Source organism: Phyllostomus discolor, chromosome 1 (genome assembly GCF_004126475.2).
Source record: "Phyllostomus discolor isolate MPI-MPIP mPhyDis1 chromosome 1, mPhyDis1.pri.v3, whole genome shotgun sequence".
Classification (NCBI taxonomy): domain Eukaryota; kingdom Metazoa; phylum Chordata; class Mammalia; order Chiroptera; family Phyllostomidae; genus Phyllostomus; species Phyllostomus discolor.
Window position 1 is genome coordinate 85370343 of NC_040903.2, and position 15706 is coordinate 85386048.

The window sequence follows — 15706 nt, forward strand, 5'->3', positions numbered from 1 at the left end:
TTTGAGTGAATGCAGGGAAATCTAAATAACTGCATGATAGGTACAAATGAGAAGAAAATACTCATTTAAATATTTGTTAAAAAATAAGATTAAATACTTTATCACTATTTCTCTTGGCCAATGTCTAAGAAAAGACCCAATCTTCATTTCCGGGATGGGGAAAATTTGAATTTTACTGGCAATCAGATAAAAGAAAAGCTAACAGAAATTAAGCAAAATATTATATTTACAGCTAAGGATCAACTGTAGATTTCCAAAAGTTATAAGAAAAGCACTTTGATTCATTTACCTCTGTATTCATCTTCCTAAGGCTGAGTTATTTGACATAATTTTTACTTATATATATATTTTTTTCTTTTTGTGACCTTTCAGATTATGAGTATGAAGTTTTTTGAGGTATTATTTCGGAGGTTTTACTTACAAAAATAGATGATTTCTTAGTCACTGAAGCAAAAAAAAAGAAGGAAAGTGATTTCAGCAAATGAGGCTAATCATTTGCTAGCATTTTCTTTCATAAAGATGTGTGATAGCAGTTGGGTTTCTCTAAGGACATTCATGTATCTGTGATAAAGTAGATGGCACAGTGACCTCAAAACCAGCCAGCAAGAGTCTAAGCAGACCAGTTAGGTAATTTTGATATTATTTTCACTTACAGGACAGCTTGAGGGGAAAAAATGTTTTAAAAGAGAGACCATATAAAAGATCAAAAAAATAAAATGATATATTATAAATAATATTCCACGTAAATTATATATGTCATAATAGGATAGATATATTTTATTAGTATACATACTAAAATTAGGTCAGAGCTTTTATAAGTATATATACTAGAATTATACATTCTAGCTGATTGTTTACTGACCTAAAAAGATCATTAAAGACTGTTGCATATCTCTCCATTTCTTCTCAAACCTGAAAGGCAGTTTCAGTTTTATAATCTGGTGGTTCATAATTTGCTTCATTTTGTGGCCTCTGTCTCTTTTTCATTACCCTCTTCCTCTCCCCTTTGCCCCTCTTCAGATGAGGCCAAACTCAGTCCTAGATGACTCAGAGAGCCCACAAGTCATTGCCGATTGAGCTCCTGACTCATCCTCCAGACAAGGAGGATCTGTTGTTGGCATTAGCCTGTAGGCAGTTATGAAGCCGATTGGACTTATATAATGTCTGATGAACTCAGGACCCAGGAATCACTCTGATAAGTGAAGCTGGTTTCCATGGCATGGGTAAGTTGTACAATTGCCACTCCTCGTTCCAGGTCCTTAGTACAGACTCTAAACTCCAGACTTCTCCTAGCGAGCTTCTAATCTGAGACCCAGATGGGTCTCTGAAGAGTCATTTATTACACAAAATTGATAACTCCAATTAGGGCTACCACCACAAAAGTCTTGATTCAAAGTATGTTAATTAAGGTATACTTCTTTGTGTTACAGGTGTTGCTATTTATTTCATTTGTGTTAGAAAAGTTCTTTATTTTAAAGAATACAATAGTGTCTCTGAAAAATTATATTTTATATTCAGTAGGTTAGAAGGTAAGGCAAAAAAGACACAATAAGCTAGTGTCACAAATGTTATCCTCAACTAAAGTTTGTTCATATGTGCTGCATCACACCAGGCACCAAAGAGCATGAGTCATGTAATTTTGATACTTTATTTTATTTTATTTAAAACAAACTCTTCAATAACAGGGAAATAACAAACATGCTTCAACAAAGTGGCAGATATTGATATTCCTAATAAAAATTTTTAAATTAATATAATATTTAGTTTTCTGAAAGTACACAAACATTTTAATTTTTCCTTAATTGGTGCCCAAAGACATAGACCACTGTGGTTTTATAGCCTCAAATTACAGCCCTGCCCACCTTTCTAACTGCCTTCCATTTTATCTTCAACTCATTCCTCCTCAGCTTCACAGTTCTGCTTAATTGCTTTTCTTCTCCAAATCCAGTTTTCTTTGTTTTTCCTCCTAGACTCTCCTATCTGCCTGTGTGCTAGATTTTTTCTTTCCTCCACCCTGAAAATCTTTTTCTATCCCAGCTTCTCTGCCATTTCTATTTTTCCACCAATTTGCTGCCATTCCAGATGCCACTGTACCTTGTTTAGATGTAGGAGACCATTCTTCATGGCGTGGGCCCAGCTCCCACTCGGAGATGCACAGGAGCCACATCCATGGATAGGTTCTCCTGTGGGGAATCAGGCCTGCAATATGCCTAGGCCGCTTTGAGTCTTGCTCTTGCTAAAAATCTCCCTCACCCTGAATTGAGGACATTTACTGCAAAATAACTTCCTAAAATCCATGCTAAACCTTCCAAGGATGAGTGTAACCAGTTCAACCACTTTTGCCTATTCATTTGCAAATATCCCTCCTCTGTGATGAGATTAGTGGCATTCGCTCTTTTGTTTTCTATAAAAGGTAACCCCACCCAAAGCTAACCTGTGCATAGTAAATGAGGACCATTTTGTAGTGTTCCGAGAAAACCTGTAAGGGCTGATCAGGGCAAAGGCCAAGGCTTTGCTCCCCTTGAGAGAAAAGCCATGCTGTCCCTTTTCCTCCATCAGACTCAGTAGTCTATGTGAATGTCTCATTTCATCCATAATGACTCGGACACTGCGGGCTGGTGTCTGCATCATTTGGATTCTTCCAGTGGCCTCCTAATCAGACCCCTTAATGCTATACTTGCACCCCTCTGGTTTATTGACCACATACAAACCAAGGTGATAGTTATAAAACAGAATTTGAATCATAGCATTCTCTGCTTAAAACCCCCCTGTTGGCTCCCCATTGTATATAGGATAAATTCTAAAATTCTCAAAATGTCTCATAAGGCTCTGCATTTCCTGCCTCCTGTCACTCACTGTGGTCCACTCAGTGTGGACTGCTTTATGTCCTATCTCCCTCCCTTGCTTTCTTTCTGGAGAGGGAAGGGATCAGAGTTGTGGTGATTTTTTAAAGATTTTTTAAATCTATTTGTAGAGAGAGGGAAAGGGAAGGCAAAAGAGAGGGAGAAAAACATCAATGTGTGGTTGCCTCTCATGTTTCCCCTACTGGGGAACTGAACTGGTCCATAACCCAGGCATGTGCCCTGACTGGGAATCGAACCAACTGTCAGGATGGGCAGGGTAGGACAAGTGGGAATCTAGTTACAATTAGGATTTTGGACTACAAATATGTAGTTTGGACTACAAGTAATATGGCAACTGAACTCTGACCCAGAAGAGGTGACTGACATCAGACCAGGAGCCACCAATGCTAAGTTGCTTCTTTGTTCACCAAGAACCAATCCTTGGCTCCCGAGAAAAGTCAAGCCGTATGAAACTCCCAGCCTTTCCCTTCTCCTGCGAGGTCTTCGGGAGGGGAAAACGTCACCCGGGAGCACAAACTTCCAAAATAAAGCTCATCTGCCTGTTTCCATGGCTAATTGGCTGTTTATTTCCTCAGCAGGGTCTAAGAAAACCTTACACCAGCGACCCTTTGGTTTGAAGGGTGGCACTCAATCTACTGAGCCACACCAGCCAGGGTGTTATTTTTAATGAGCCTCTTAGGCTCATATAAAAAGACACCATCCCTATGGGGTTTAGATGAAGCTCTGAAATGGTGAGTGATTGGAGGGCTCAGAAAATGCTTAACCAAACCAGAAGGCATCATTTTTGCTTGGGAAATCATCGAAGGCCTTTTTTAAATACTAAAATAATACAATGCTTACTGTTACAACAATTAAAAAACAGAATTAAGCTTCACAGATGTCCTTCCAGATTTTCCTCTACATTTATTAGCAAATATGTAAACACAGGTATGTTCTTTTTTGTACAAACAAAAATTGTAATTCTTCTCCCAGAAACAGCTGAGCCTGAGATAGAGGACTAGACATTGAGATGTATTTATGATGAACCTCTGTAGAAATTTCTGTTTGCTTTTCCTGTGGACTTTGAAGACATTCCCTTGAATCACTCCATTTAATAGTTTAATTTTGCCCCTACCTGCCTCCACCCAGTATGCAGTCAGCTTTGTTACTGCAAACTCGGATACGCCATCTTACAGGGCTGTTCCTGCCCCGAGGAAGCTGCCCCACATTGCGAGGGACCACTGCCAAGGAATCCCAGGAGGAGCAGCCGTGTAACTGCACTTTCACGTACTATGGGTGTTATGAGTTGTTCGATTTTTGCCAATGCACAATAAAACAAAAGGTGTCTTATTCTAGTTCGCATTTTCCTTATTGCTAATGCTTGAGCATATTTTTATATATTGATAATATGTAATTCTTCTGTGAATTGCCTATTTTTGTCTTCTACTCATTTTATTAATGGGTTATTGTTCTTTTTATGAATTTGTTAAAGTTTTTATGGAAATCGAATGGTGTGATGGATGCAGAGCTACGCCACGCCCATCCCCTTCAAGGCGGGGCTTTGTGCCTGCTCTACAGGGAGTGCGGAGAGCATAGAGCCCTCAACTGTCTGTGCCTTCAGGGATGGCGTCAGCAGCAGAACTACCTTGCCCAAGGCCACACCCTTGCCCTAGTGGCTTACATCAGTGACCAATGTGATGGAAGGTTATAAAGGTCCGGCCTTTCTGGCCCATTAGAGGACAGTTCCAACAGGCCATTTTACCTCTAGAGCTCCCCGTGTGGTCAGCAAAGGCTATTATTTGGGTCTGCACTGCAGTTGAATTTCTCCCTCACCAAATCCTGAAGCCTTCTCTGCCTTCCACAGGGATTGATCCTATGGAAAATTCTTTATAAGTATTCTGTGTCAGGTTCTGCTTCCTGGAGAATCCATTCTGTGGAAAATGTTTATTTTATACACTGTGGCAAATATTTTTCAGAAAATATGTTTTAGGTAACTATTGCCTCAGGACCTTTGCACATTCTCTTCATATGCCATTTTCCATTGGCTATCTCCTACTTCTCCTTTATGTATGAGCTAAAATGCCATATCCTTACTGAGTCCTTCCCTGATCTTCAGTCTAAACCAAGTATCCCTGTTATTTTCTGTCACAGCTTCCTATATTTTTCATCACAGCACTTAATCTGTTTTTACTCCTATCAATAAACCTAAATGCTTATTTAACACCTGAGTTCTCCACCAGACAGTAAACACCATGAGGACAAATAATTTTCCAAGTTTTTATCATTCTATACCCAGTTTCTGATACATAGTTCCTGGTACATAATATATCTCTAGTAAATATTAGTTAAATGAAGGAATAAGTAAGGGAGGGAGGGAAAGGACCAGTTCTCTTTCTAAAAACATGATTTCCAAACAAGGGAAACTCCTCAGCTATTGAGTTTGTAACACAAGCATCATCAACAGAAATTATAAAACTATAAAACCATCCTGCATTCTTTTTTGGTGCCCTGAAATTCTTTTGTGTTGGGGATATGAGGATTGATGTGAATTAATCCTGTCCCTTATTTCTTTCAATGGATTACTCAAAATTTATTTCAAGGAATTGTTTTTGGAACCAAAAGTTCTTTTGAATACAATTTGAAAAATCATAATTCCATAAAATTAGCAAGGTATAAAAGAGGAAAAAACCAGAAATTCTATAGTTAAACCATTTAAAGACAAAATTAATTTCCATTGCTCAAGGCCTAAAAGGAAGAATCTAGAAAGTGAGCAGAAAAAAATGGGTTGTCTCATTAACTTTTGTTCAGGACCTATTATTACCAATTTATAGCTCACCCTTGAATTGGATTAGAGTATTACCATGATCACTATATTTATAATATCACAAGGGATTTATAATATGTCATTTGGAGCTGAAATTTCTCATGATTATTTTAGCCTGCAAGCAGTAATAATACTTAATCAAGCAAAACTTCTATTTTGTTCATGCCATTTAACAATGTGTAGTTAAATCACATGTGATTCTTGTATGATGGATAAATTTTATTACATCCAATTTAGTAACAGAAAGATGAAAAGCCTAATACCAAATGTATAATGCACATCATTGGAGCTTGGTTAAACACAACTTGATTGTCTTCTATTTTTAAGAGGCTCGTGGGCCTCAGGACGGGGGCTTGTTTTACATAGATAGTCGTTCAGAAAAGAGCTGCTACATGTTAATGACAACTTTTTTCCCCAGGCAAAGGGGGAATAAAACTAACTTCTCATCTCTTAAGCAATTATGTCTCTGTGTGCTGGGTGAGTTTGCTTTTTGGATGATTTGTTTCTTTAAACTTGGATCAATATCTTTTAAAATGGGGAAGAAAGACATTTTAAAAAATAAATAGAGGACAGACTGATCTCTTATCTGCTCTTCAATCATAGTTGTCTTACTGAAGACTCTAAGGGCAAAGGAGAAAGATTATATGCCTCTCCCTTTACTAGGAGATCGCCACCAAGGGTTCTGAGGTAGAATTTAGGGGGTCATTGAACTTGGATTTTTAAAAAGATTACATCTTTATTTTTATTTACTTCTAATTAAAATGTAGCATTTTTTAATGTAAGCAACAAACTCGACAGTAGTGTTCATAGTTTCTATGATTTTTGTCTCCAGTATAAAAGGTATATTATTGTTATATCATTTTCCCAATGTAACAGATGCCTTTAAATAGTTTTTACACCCATCACTACTTCAAAATTATGGCAGTTATTAGATCTGCTGCTAGATATAGTCCCTTAATGCCTCAGTGAAGAAGCAAGTATGTTTTAGGTCACAATATCTTTTTAAAAAATATTGGGTTGGCCAAAAAGTCCATTATGTTTTTTTCCATACAATGGCTCTGGTAGTGCTTAATTATCTTGAACACCACTAGAAATAATTTTGTTAGATTGTATTGTGAGAGCTGTCATATCAGTGTGTGTTATAAAAACATCAAAATTGGTGAATTTTTGTGCAGCCAGCCATTTTAATATTGAAGATGGAAGAAGATATGTAGCATTTCAGTGTATTATGCTTTATTACTTCAAGAATGTGAAAATGTAACTGAAATGCAAACACAAAAAGATTAGTGCAGTGTATGGAGAAGGTGCTGTGACTGATTAAACGTGTCAAGAGTGGCTTGCAAAGTTTCTTGGTACTATTGACATTTTGGTTAAATAATTCTTTGCTGTGAGGCTATCATTGGAAGATGTTTAGCAGCACCCCTGGCCTTTACCCACTAGAAGCCAATAGCAAGAGATATCTGACACAGTAAAAATATCTAAACAAATAAAATTTTGGGTGAAAATGAAAAATGTGTTTTTTATTTTACAGGAAAAATGTAATAGACTTTTTGGTCAACCCAATGTTTTTTGCACTTATAAGTGAATAGAATTGGCTTACTCTTTAATTCTGCATTCTATTTTATGCATTTACAAATATTATTTTGAGAGTAGCTCACAGGCCTCATATGACTGATAATGGGGTTAATGGAATAAAAATTGTCTGGAACCCCTAAGCAGTTATTTTCAACATCATTAGACCTAACTTTTCCCTTTAAAAAAAATTGAGGTGGAATTCCCATAACATACAATTAACCATTTCAGAGTGCGCAATTCAGTGTCATCTGTGCAATCACAATAACATGGAATCACCATCTCTATAGTTTCAAAGCATTCCATCATCCCAGAAGAACACCCCATACCCTTTAAGTGATCGCTCCCCTACTCCCCTCCCCTTCCCATGACAATCACTAATCCTTCCTCTGTCTCTGTGGGTTTGCCTGTTCTGGGTAGACCATATAAAAAAATCATATGACATGTGACCTTCTGTGTCTGGAGTCTTTCACTTAGCATAATGCTTTTGATGTCCATCCAAACTGTAGAATGTATACAAACTTCATTTTTTATGGCTAAATAATATTCCATTGTTTGTATATACTAAAACTTGTTTACCCTACTTGACAAGAAAAAGGCCAACAACCCAATTACACAATGGTCAATGAACTAGAATAGATTTTTTTCCCAAAGAAGATATACGAATGACCAAAAATCAGAGGAAAAGATGTTCAAATGTATTGGTCATTAAGGAAATACAAACAAAATCCACAAGACACTGCTACACACCCACAAGGATGACTGTAATATTTTTTTTAAAAAAGTATTAACAAAGGTATGAAGATCTAGGAACCCTTGAATGTTGCTGATGGGTATGTAAAATGGTACAGTTGCTGTGGAAGACAGTTTCATGGTTTCTAGGAGCTACAATTTCATGGTTTCTAGGAGCTAATTGCCATATGATCCAGGAGAAATTAAAACATATCCACACAGAAACTTACATAGCTATGTTTATAGCAGTATTATTTATAGTAGCCAAAACACAGAAAACATCCAAATGTTTATCAGTGGGTGAATGAATATAAAAAAACTTCCCTTTTAGTAAGAAATTTTCTGTAACAGCATCTTTACTTTTCTGAAATGGAACTGATCACAAAAGCTACTATATAGGTAATTTAAAACCAAATCAATATAATGTATTAACTATCATATAAAGAAGCCATAAAACAAAAGTGATTTATAATTAAATAATTAAAATTGTCTGTATTTCCATAGGCAAATGCTTAGGCACCAGAACTTGAGATATATGAAGTAGTCACCTGTTTGCCTTCTTATTCAGAGTAAGCACGACCTCAGAGCTCTCAGTGCTGGCTGACGCCTGTTAGAGACTCAAATCTGTGAGCATATTAAAACAATGCCAAAAGCACTTTGTATCATGTGCAAAAAGATACCAGCATTTAGGCCGAGATTGCTTTTAAAACACAGATTCTTCAGACATTCTCAAATGTCTGGTGTGACGTTTGAGATCAATGCAGTACATGAGACAACACTCTCGTGTTGCGTGTGTTGTGAGGCGCACAACCTCCCTGACCTCTACCCACTAACTGGCAGTGACACCCCTCCATCGCTGTGACGTGGGAAAACACCCAGATGATTTCACGAGTGCCTCCTTGGGCGTGGTACTGTCCCTTTGAGAACATGTGACCTGAAGTTTATACTCCCGGAATCTTTAAATTTCTTTGAATTTTCAGGTTTAATTATCCTTAAAATTAAATGTGACATGGATACCGGCCCACAGTGTCTGTGGTGTTATGGATGAAATGATATATTCACATGGACTACCAAGTCCTGTGGGGGAAAAGGGGCAGCACAGCTGCGCTCTCAGTGGGAGGGTACCTCAGAGCAGCCCGGCACCTCTCTCAAGAGGAGAGCACCCGGATCTGTCCTTTCACAGGTTTTTATTGGCTTTTTAAATTGCACAGGAATACAGGTAAGTTCATTAATCAATGTCAAGCAGTAAGGATCAAACAGTAGCATACAAAGAACTATGAGGGCTTATTCTGAGTCAGGGTCTGTTAGCTAAAGGGCTATAAAACTTCGAGAAACAAACTCATTTCCTGCTCGGACCCTTATCATTTAATTAAGAGCATTCTTAGCAAAGCAGGTTTCATAGGAGTTTACATATTCTTTCTCAGGCCTGATCACCTGGGGATCCCGCCCTTTCCAGCACAGGGCTGCACCACCCTCTGTCATTGTTTCAGGCTTAAGTCAGGCGGAGGAGGCAAGATAGCCAAGAAATTAGGAGACTCCTCCCAGGCAGAATAAGGACTCAGGCTTTGTCAAAGCCGATGGGCAAGGGTCCCTCACCCCCTTTCTCCATAGCCCCCAAGTCCTTCCCTGGGGCCTCCCCATCATTGTGCCTGTCTTAGGTCATTCCCCCCTTGGGAAATCTTACCCGTCATTGGCTAACTGATCAAGCATTGGGGGCCAGTTATGGAAAAAGGAGCAGAAGCCCCACTCCTGCCAGGGAAATAAGCCTCATCTCCTTAGTGGCTTATGGTCCGAAAGTTGCTCACTCAGCCTTAGCCATGGTGAGGGGTGTGGGGGGGTTACAGCTTCTGAAACCAGGCAGGGCGGTTCCCAACAAAATGCATGTGCATATTCTATGATACAGTGTCTAAATATATGTATAACTCTTCTGTATCTGCACTGCTGAAGGCAGCCTCAGCAAACAGCATCTTCCTGAAAACGCAAGTCTAACTCCAAAAATGCCAGTAAGTAATACAGATGTCCTTGTACACTTCAAAGGAAGTCTTAGGAAAAAAGTTACATTTTAACACATACAATAAGACTTCTTTAAAATCCATTTTAATTCTCTCTATTCTTTTTACAAAGTCCTTCTTTTTCCCCAATTATCTCTTTCAGCTTTTCCAGTCAGGCAGCGTCAGAGGCTTGCACAACTCTTCTAAATCTTTTACCTCAACTTGTTCCACCAAACAAAACAATGAGGATGCAATAAAATCTGGTGACCAAGTTTTCTGAATGCCCATCCTCTGCAACTCCCAGACACACACGGACCCTTGAAGAGTTTTCCTGGCATCTGTTTTTTGTCACTTTATGGCAGAACAGGGTGTTTTACACCTGGGATTTCATACTTAAGGCCTCCGAGCTTTAGGAACAGACTTACTGAAACACACGGACTTGAGTGGCTGCGGGTCGACGCCCCACAGTGCCTTCCTCTAAGCTGCTGCTGAGAACCTGCTTTAAAACAAATCGATTTGTTCTCAGGGACTCTTCTGATAGTGAAAATTTAGGGAAGGAACTTGGAAACAATGTCATTTTAAAACGTAAAGCAAAAGCCACAGTTTGCTGATAGGCATCCCAAAGGCTGTGCAGCGGAGACGGAGGCTGCAGAGACCCACCCCTGGCTGTGCGTCAGGCTGCAGGAGTCAGACGCACTGGAAATGCCTTTTTCACTTGGGCCGAATCGGTAACATACTTTCTCATTCAAAATACCCAGAGTTATGTCCTTGTATTTGAGTTGACAGATCTTTTCAAGAATTTTCACAAAACATCCTGCTGAATTATCATGCAGATATGTATCTGACAAGATACATATCAGATCTATGAAATGTAGAATGAACAATGATTACAGGTGAACTATCGCCTCATTTAGAAACTTATCCTATATTATATGAAGAAGACTTTAAAGTGAGAGCCCAGATTAGTTGCTGTTTAATAGCAGTGTGTGTGGGAAATGTTTAAAGACATTTTATTTATCATTTATTTTTAGAGAGAGAGGAAGGGAGGAAGGCAGGGAGAGAAACATCAATTGATTTCCTCTCGTACTCACCCTGACTGAGGAATGAACTCGTAACGCACACATGTGCCCTACCTACCCGAGAACTGAACTGGCAAACTTTACTTTGCAGGATGATGCCCAACCCACTGAGCAACCCAGTCAGGGCAGGAACTTTTTAATATATATTTCAAATTATTCATTCAATAACTGGGTAAAAAGGACCTCTCAGAATTTAAGCTTTTCTTCAAGTTTAGTGGACTTGAAGTGATGAAGTAGGTGAGTGAAATTTTATAAAATAAAAATTAGGATATTTGCTTAAAATAAAATGATACAAAAATTTCTCATTAATTGTAAAAAATATTATGCTAGAATGTACGAAAGAGTGAAACTGAGCATGGCATGCCCACTGGGGAACCTGCTCCCACTGAACATAACATGATGAATGACTTTGCAGAAGTAGCGCAGTGCACCTATGCCAAAGCAACAGCAATGCCGGTTAAGAGCGAATGTGTGTTATGAATGCAGCATCTAAAGGCACCAATGACACTCTTATAGGCACAATTAGAAAATTAAAAAAAACATGGTTCTTATTAGATGATAAAGGAAAATCAGTTAATACAAGAGAAAATAAATGAAATGTTTCCTAAATGTAAATTATAATACTAGATATTGTTTCAAAAGTTCTTGGGGTGTTAAGTCTCTTGTAATCACTTTTGTTTTACTGGTTTTATTTTTCAGAGCAGTTTTAGGTTCACAGACAAACTGAGCAGAAGGCACATGGGCTTCCTTTACATGCTCCACCCCGCCAAGACACACATGCAGCCTCTCCCACTGCAATATCCCTCACCAGAGTGGTGCACTTGTGACAAAAAAACTTTCATTGATACAATGTTGCTACTTAAATTCCTTAGTTTACATTACAGCTCACTCTTGGTGTTGTACATTGTATGGGTCTGCATAAATGTATGGCATGTGCCTATCACTGCAGTGCTTTCACTGCCCTAAAAATCTGTGTTCTGCCTATTTGCCTCCCTCACTTCAATCCTTGATAATCAGTGAAATTTTTGCTGTCTCCATAGTTATATTTTCTCCAGAATTCATATTGTTGGAATCATGCATTACATAGCTTTGTCTGTTTTCTTTTACTTTGTAATGTGCATTTGAAGTCTCTGCATGCCTTTTCATAGCTTGATAGCTCATTTCTTTTTTAGCACTGAGTAATATTCCATTATCTGGATAAACCACAGTTTATTTAGCCAATAACCTACTGAAGGACATTTTGGTTGCTTCCTAGTTTTGACACTTATGAATAAAGCTGCTATAAATATCCATGTGCAGGTTTTTGTGGACATAATTTTTCCTGACCTTTTGGTACATACTAAGAAGCATAACTGTTGGATCATATGGTTAACAGTATGTTTAGTTTTGCAAAAAATGCAAAACTTACTTCCAAAGTGGCTGTAGCATTTCTCATACCCATTAGCAATTAATGAGAGTTCCTGTTGCTTCACATCCTGGGAGCATTTGTGTTGTCAGTGCTTTGGACTTGGGCTATTCTAGGAGGTGCTGTGGTAGCTGATTGTTCCAATTTGTCATTCCCTAATGACATATGATGTGGAGCATCCTTTCATATGTTTATTTGCCATCTATATATTTTGTTTTGTCAGGTGCCTGTTAAGATTTTTTCTCCATTTTTAATTGGGTTTTTTTCTTATTGTTGAGGTTCTTTGGAAACCAATTCTTTATTAGATATGTATTTTGCAAAGATTTTTCTGCCTTTGGCTTAATATTTCAACTAAAATTTCTCTTTCAATACCTTCTTAATTAGCTTTTAAAGTTAACTTAATACATATTTTTCCTTATTACTGCAAGTACTTTCTTACTTTAAAAACTTTGTAAGTTAACAATTCATGCATAATTTTTACAGCATTTTTGAATAAAAGTACATAGACATCAAAAATGGAGTCTTTAATTAGAATTTCTCCTAAGATATTTTCTTATGCAAAAAAGAAAAAAAATCAGAATTAAGTTCAAGTGGGAGAACCAGAAAGCAAAAACAACAAATACTTTTTATGGCTTATATAAAACAGATGTTTTTTCTCTTTTATGAAAAAGTCCAAAGGTAAGTATTCCAGATGTGAATGGCAGCTCTGCTCCACAAAGTCCTCTGGGATCCAAGCCTCTTTCAGCTCAGAGCTCCATTCACCCGGGGGCAGCCCTCATCTTCATGGACAAGGCAGAATCCAAGCTGCAGGAAGCAGAATGCAGGAGAGGATGAAGAAGAAGAGGTAAAGGGTAAGTTAACATCTGCCCTGACCCCAGCTTTATTGAAGTAGAATTGTCATGCAACATTGTATAAGTTTAAGGTATACAATGTGACACTTTGATGCATATATCTACATACTGCAAAATTATGCCACGAGGTTTGTTAACACCTCCATCACCTGACATAACAACTGTTCTGTGTGTGTGTGTGTGTGTGTGTGTGTGCATGTTAAGGATTTTTATGAACTATTCTCTTAGCAGTTTTCAAGAATGCAATATGGATTGTTAATTCTGGTCACTGTAATGGAAAATTTGTACCCTCTGGGTAGGATCTCCCCATTTCAAAAATTCGTTTGCTATACCCGAAGGGGAGTACTGATACTGGGGGACAGCAAACATTCTGCCTCTTTCCAATCTTTCTCACTATTTTGTTCTTTCTTTCATTTACCTGTTTTTAAATAGGGTTGCTTGATTTTTATTTTTCACTTTAAAGAGGTTTTTGTATATTTTGATGACAGTCCTTCATGAGATCTGTCTTTATTTTGCTGGTGTCAGCCGGTGGATAACCAATTTTGTGATTGGACCAGTCCTTGTAGTTCTTATTATGGTTGCAGGCCCTTTAGCAATACCATCAGGCAACCTTGAATGACAGAGGTTTCTCACTTACAAGACCTAGATTACACAGCACATCCGGGGCCACGCAGAGAGGTTGTGGAGACAGAGAGGAAAGGAGGACAGAGAGAGAACATGAGCACGGTCCTGGAGTTCTGCTTTCATTAGGTTGGAGAATGGGGTCCTAGAACTTCTTGGGCTCACTGTTGGTTAATCTAAAACATCAGAATGGGAATTTAAAGCCTGGGGAGACAAAACAAGGGGCTCAAATGGTCAGTTATTGAAATTAGTGAAGATGTCTAAAGCAAAGGAGCCTCAGTGCCAGGAGGTGGCCTGGCTCTTTATCCAGTGGTGTGGCGGGCAATGCGCTGATCCTCGGCAGCCAGCCGGGTTTGAGGCAAGTGCCTCTTTGAAGTGGATGCCTTGCTTGGCAATTAAAGCTTGTTAGGCACTTGCATTATAGAGGAGAAAAAAGTTGTCAGGGCTTATACTACAATGTCTTTTGCAATTATTCTCTCCTAGTTTATGGCTTATTTTCTTGAGGTTTTATTGCTTTTATTAATAAACATAAATTCATTACAGTATAATGTAATATAATATTTCAAGATCTAAAGTTAGCAGACAAAGCTTCTTTTGTTTCTCATGATGATAACTTTGTTTCTCAATAAAACAATAGTTAGTATTTAAATAAGAAGTGATACAGAACTTTGACATGTGTTTAGAAGAAAAAATGTGGCTGATAAAAATGGATAACCATGGCACCGAGGTAACATTCAGAAGTATTTTCAGAACATTTATTTGATAATATAATAAATATTTTAAATGTTTGGTAACATGAAAGTATTTTTAAAATTCCCCTTTTTGATAAAGTATTCAAAAGGCCAGTGAAATATTTCATTCTGTGTGTCCCTAACAGGTAAATTAGACAATGTTCAAAATTGTTTTAAAATTCTCATTACTTTTACTAAATACTGCTATATTTCATGGCCCAGCTCCCAAGGCTAACTATTGGCTAGCAAACATGAGCAATGACCATTAGAAAAAATTTAAATTTGCTCACTTATCATGATATAAAAGTAATAATTCGTTTTAGAAACACATGCTGTTTTTATAAAAATTAACACATAAATGACTAAAATTCTTTTATTTCTCATTAGGAGCATCCAGCGTTTCAGAAAAGGACAACTATAACCATGGTAGACTTTGTGTTAGGCTTACCAATTAGATTCGCTATCTGATTTTTATTAGCTACAACTACAATCCCCACTGCAGTCTCATAGTTGTGGGGGTCACTGGAAATGGCACTTTAATAAAGGACTTTTTGAGTTTGCTGTTAGCCTCTTCAGGGATGGCCTTAGCTGTTTTGTAGGCCTCATAGTTCTCTTCAGGGAAGAGTCACCCGCATCCAGTTGCTGGGTGAAGAAGACCCAGTGATTTTGGCCTCACACCAGGCAATTCTACAGCCCACTCACATTCCAGAGTGTTCTGCAGGGTCAGCTGAGGCTGTAGCTGTTACCCAATTTTGCTTTTCACTTTTCCTTCCACACACAGGTCCCAAGGGAACAACCTCACAGCACATACTAAACTTGACCTCAGACCTGGCTTCTCAGAGAATCCAGCAGATGTACTTTTATCTTCATTGGGAGCTCTCTGCCTTGTTTTCAGCTCAACACGTTCCAAGGCAAATTTATCACCTGTCTCCCAAGTTCCTCTCCCATTTTTATTTCCTTATATCTTCCATAGTCATTTCACTATCCAATCAGGCACCCTATTTCATAATTTTTTTCAAATCCAATATTCCTTTCTATTTTTACTGCTAGTACTATT